Below are 5,781 nucleotides of genomic sequence, written 5' to 3'. Positions count from 1 at the left end.
TAAGAAATCTTTCTCTCAAAATAATCATTAGCTAAACAACTCTGGGGAGTAAAACCTGTCTATGTTATGGCTACAGTTATCTACAGCATTGGCAAAAAGCCCAGAACAATGACCTTGGACACTCTATGGCAGTTTTTACTTCCTTATTTTTCTGAGGATGGAACTGATGTATAGACAAATCAACCCTAGAAAGCCTAATCCAGCCAAAGGAGAATTTTTAAACTGTATCCTGGGTTCTGAACTTGACTGGAGCACAGGCCAGGACAGAATTAATACTGGAATGGATTGCCTCTGGGCTGGATTACAAAAGACATTAGGCCATGAATACAAACATCGAGTGAACTATTTGGTGAGCAAGTGTCCTTGAGCCTTCAAGTGGGGGAAACCTTTTATGTCTGAGACTGGATTCAAGTTTAACTCTAAAGATGATTAATCTATTAAAATGGACCCATGGAAGCAAGTATTGATGGAATTGGACTGATTACTTTAAGCAACTGGACGTCTTTCACTTGGAATACAATTATTTCACATCTTGGGACATAATGCTACAACAAGGAAAATTTGGGTTGAAACAAAATCTATCCATCAAGCAATTTTGGAAATAGTGAGGTCCCACAACGAAGAGGTGAGATTATTCAATGAGCACTTAAGGAAGGACTATAGTCAACAGGAGACAGGGAATAATGAACAAGGAAATGAGAGGGTGGTAGATGATGTATGCCAACTAAAAGAGGGGCTGGAGGGAATCAGAGGATAAAATTTAGGAGATCTAACTCTAACCCTGGAGCGAAGGAGAGTCTTAAGTGTGCTAAGGGAAGATAAGGGGAGAGAACCAGCAGATTTAATTTAAAATAGCCTGGAAGACCTATTGGAGATAGATCAAGTGCATAAAATGATCTCAGATGGTACAAGGGACAGCAGAATTTTTAGAGAGAGAGAAATAAGAATTGGGGAAAGACAAACAAGAGGAAGGTGGTGTGTGAAAGTGTGGCCCAAGGAGTGGACGACCTTGGGGATAACCTGAGGTCTTATATTTTTGGAATGTTTTCTGGGATGCTGTGCTTATAGGCCAACATTTGGGCCAACTGCACAGTCACATTCTGGTGTGACAATCTGGTGGTGGTTCATGTTGTTAATTCCCTGTCATCTAGATCCATGAGGGTGATCCAATTGGTCTGGGTCTTTACATTGTGTTGCCTGCTTTATAAAATACAGTGGTGCCCCGCATAGCAACGATAATCCGTTCCGGAAAAATCGTTGCTATGTGGAATCGTCGCTATACGGAACGAAAAAGCCCATAGGAATGCATTAAAACATGTTTAATGTGTTCCTATGGGCAAAAAACTCACTGTTATGCAAAGATCCTCCATACAGCCGCCATTTTTGCTGCCCGGTAAGCGAGGAAAGGGCGCAAAAACACAGCGGGTGGCCATTTTTTTACCCTGCGGCCATTTTGGAACTGCCAATCAGCTGTTAGAAAAAACATTGCTATGTGAAAATCGATAAGCAAAACAGCTTACCGATCATCGCAAAGCGATATTTTCCCATTAGAAACATCGTTATGCGATCCCTTTTGCAATCTCAAAAAACAAATCGCTATGTGGATTCATCGTTAAACGGGGCGCTCGTTAAGCGAGGCACCACTGTAGTCTTTCAGGCATGACATGGGACCAGGGTGGAAAACGTTCTGGCTGATGTCCTGCCCTGTCAACAGATCGACTGGTTCAGGGCATTGGCACCAGGTACTTGAGTAGAACCAGATGTCATTCCAGTGGATGTATGGAGCCTTGGCAGACTGAAGCCAACAGGGCTATTAGTTTAGCCGTGACACCCAGCACCAGGCATCCCTATGAGGCAACCTGTGAGGAATTTTTCACTTTTTGTGTGCAGGAAAGACTAGGTAGGCCATGACCCATTACAGTGGAGCATCTTTTTGAGGTACACCTACATCACAAGGAATTAGCTCCTAAAACCATTCATGGAAAAATGTCAGCACTGACATTTTATGCTAAGGCTCAAGGATATAGGGATCCTATGGAGGATTTTCATATTAGCAAGATGATAGAGGAATGGAGAAAAGAATTTATTTATTTATTTATTTATCCATTCGACTTGTATGCTGCCCACATTCTGCAATGAATGTTTTAGTTAAGTTAGTGTCACATTCCCAGGGGGTTTCAACAGGCAAAAGTCCAATAAACCAGACCAATATCAGAAGTCCAGAAGATGCAAAGCAGATACCAAAATGCCAAAGCCAAAACACAAACCATAGTCAGAAGTCAGAGTCCAAGAGCCAAGGGTCCAGAGAACAAGGTCCAAGATAAGCAGGAGTGTGGATGCAAGCCAGAGTGTTGACTTGTTGCTTCTACAAACTTCCAAGCCTTTGGGTGCAGATTTTATAGCAACAGCAGTCATCTAAACTCTTCATCCTGCTAAAACTCAGGGCTTGTCGACGTGATGTTCCTATGGGAAGCATTCATGCGAGCCTCTGACCTTTGTGTCATGAGTCCTTGTCGAAGTTTATCCCCCACTCTGGCTACTGGGGAGGAGAATCTGGTGGTGATTCAGCTGTCTGCGATTCTGATTGCCCAGCATTTTCCTCAGCTGTAATTAACCCCTCAGATTCTAGATCTTCTTCGGCTGAACTCATGACAGTTAAGTAAGAAATGAGAAGAGGTTTGCAAGGATCCTTATGAGGTCTTGTTGTTTAGAGCAGTGACACTACTTGTGTTTTTTGGTGCATTTTGAGTGAATGAGCTGGTTAGTGCATCCAGGGCAGATGTGTCTAGAACAGCTTTGTCGGTGAATCTCCAAAGACCAAGTCATTATCCATCCGCAGAGGTCCAACACTGATCAATTGGGTAAGAGACAGATTATATCCTTGGGACGGTGTTCAGAGGTAGACCTGTGCCTTGTACAGGCTATCCAAGCCTCTTGGAGCACAGGGAGCAGCCTTTGGGGCATTATTTCATCAGAAGGATGGGTCTTTGTTGACAAAGTATCAGTTTTGGACTGTTACCTCATGGGCATTACAAGCAGTAGGCATTGCGGGTCGGTAATTTGGCACCCAGTCTTTTCATATCAGTGCTGCATTCACAGCGGCAGCGTTGGGATATAGTGAGAAGCAAATCAAGAACGTGGGAAGGTGGTCTTCCCAAAGGTTTCCTACTCATGTTCACTCTCTTCCGCAGTAGCGGCTGCCATTTTGTTTCTCATCTTGTAGGCTCGGAGTTTCTGTTGACTCAGATGAGAGTTCTACTGGTTGGATGTAGTTTCATATTTTGGGCAACCAAATTTGCCTCCAGGACTGGGGTCGCAATTTGGGCCTGCGTGCTCATGCCATGAGGGGACAGACAGGCATGCTGACAGGTTCAGTGAACTGGCAACCCAGGATACTTAGGATGTGCCTCCTGATATTATGGTTGTTCACCTGGGAGGAAATGACTTGACTCTGAAGTCGGGCAAGACACTAATTATACAGGTGATTAATAATTTGCAGGCCGTTGCAGCCATGTTCCCAAGAACACAGATTATTTGGTCAAACATAAGACCCAGGAGGATATGGCGGGCTGAATGCAACCCCAGCTGTATTGACTGTGCAAGGCTCAGAGTGAATGAGGGCAAAGCCATAAAGGCTGGCCTGGGGTCAATGGTGAAACATACAAGTAATGTCAGGATATCAGCCCAAGTTATTCAGATCAAATGGAGTGTATTTGTCAAACTGGGACATCAGTGTAGCTTTGTGGGATTTGCAAGGGGGCCTAAGGGCTGAAATGTTATGTTCTGGTGGTATGCATGGGGTGTATGAGGACCCCTATGCTGTGGCGGGTAGTGCAAAGGTTAGAGAGGAAAGCGGGAATGTTCCACCTCCCAGAACTTAGAGCCATAAATTTATGTAAGGGGAGGTGGGATTGAAGGGATTCTCCCAGGCCACAATGCACCTAGAGTCAGGAGGCTTGGGCGGGCTGAGGCTTCAGGGGTATTCCTATAGTTGGGGGGCAGAAGACTTGCTGTTCAGATAATAGCACACCTCGGTCTCAGGAACTCACCCTGGGTGGTCTGGTCTGGAGAAATGTACACCGGATTCAGATAAGTTTCGCACTACAGTAGCCCCCCTTGTGAAAGGGGAATTGAAAGTTAAATAGTTTAATAAAGTTGTGGTCCCGATTTAACTCTGTGTCCTACCTCTTTATTCTGAGCTGGGTGGTCAAAGTGTTCCTGAACCATGCTGGTCACTAGTTTATAGTTATGCCAACTGCAGAATGCCCCGTCAATTTGAATAGGGCTTCCTGTTTCGGCAAGGAATTACCACGTTCCCTAATATTAAATTCAGAAAGACCATTTCTAGTTTGAAGTGTTTACGATAATACAATATCTAATATGTCATCTTAACTACATAACTATATCACAGTACTAAAATCTTTAACTTATGCTATATTCTCCACTCATACTTATTTCTGGGCTTGATCAAAAACATTTTTCAGTTTTCTTTAACATAACTTCTCAAATTCTTAGACAATATATCTAACAAACTATCCCATTTAACCCCAGATCCACCTTATAACTCTAAATATTTATAGCCACATATGTTTAGCATTTCTAGTTTAAAAGTTATGTATACCTATAGGTTTTCTTATATAGTATCTTTTTTAAACTACCCTGTTTCCTGAAAATAAGACCTAACCAGAAAATAAGCCCTATATAAGCTCATAATATAAGCCCTACCCCCCAAAATAAGCCCCAGTTAAGTGAAACCCCAGATATAGTGAAGTGAAACCTCCACCATTGCACAGCAATCAGAAGAAGATGACATGACTGCATTTGAATAAATGTAGACTGTTGTAGGGTTATGCTCAAAATCCTCCAAGGTAGGCTTCAACAGTATGTGGACCGAGAACTCCCAGAGGTACAAGCTGATTCCGAAGGGGCAGAGGAACTAGAGACCAAATTGCTAACATGCGCTGGGCTATAGGGAAAGCCAGAGAGTTCCAGAAAAATATCTACTTCTGCTTCATTGACTATGCAAAAGCCTTTGTCTGTGTGGACCACAACATACTATGGCAAGTCCTTAAAGAAATGGGAATGCCTCACCACCTTATCTGTCTCCTGAGAAACCTATACGTGGGACAGGAAGCAACAGTTAGAACTGGATATGGAACAACTGATTGGTTCAAAATTGGGAAAGGAGTATGACAAGGCTGTATATTGTCCCCCTGCTTATTCAACTTATATGCAGAATACATCCTGTGAAAGGCTGGACTGGAGGAATCCCAATCCAGAATCAAGATTGCCAGAAGAAATATCAACAGCCTCCGATATGCAGATGATACCACTCTGATGGCAGAAAGTGAGGAGGAATTAAGGAACCTTGTAATGAGGGTGAAAGAGGAGAGTGCAAAAAACAGTCTGAAGCTCAACATCAGAAAAACTAAGATCATGGCCACTGGTCCCATCACATCCTGGGAAATAGAAGGGGAAGACATGGAGGCAGTGACAAATTTTACTTTCTTGGGCTCCATGATCACTGCAGATGGAGACAGCAGCCACGAAATTAAAAGACGCTTGCTTCTGGGGAGGAAGGCGATGACAAACCTTGACAGCATCCTAAAAAGCAGAGACATCACCTTGTCAACGAAAGTCCGCATAGTCAAAGCTATGGTTTTTCCTGTAGTGATGTATGGAAGTGGGAGCTGGACCATAAAGAAAGCTGACCTCAGAAGAATTGATGCTTTTGAATTGTAGTGTTGGAGGAGGCTCTTGAGAGTCCCCTGGACTGCAAGG

The sequence above is a fragment of the Pogona vitticeps genome, chromosome 1 (genome assembly GCF_051106095.1).
Source record: "Pogona vitticeps strain Pit_001003342236 chromosome 1, PviZW2.1, whole genome shotgun sequence".
Lineage (NCBI taxonomy): Eukaryota > Metazoa > Chordata > Lepidosauria > Squamata > Agamidae > Pogona > Pogona vitticeps.
The sequence above is the reverse complement of the archived record's forward strand: the minus strand, read 5'-3'. Positions refer to the sequence as shown.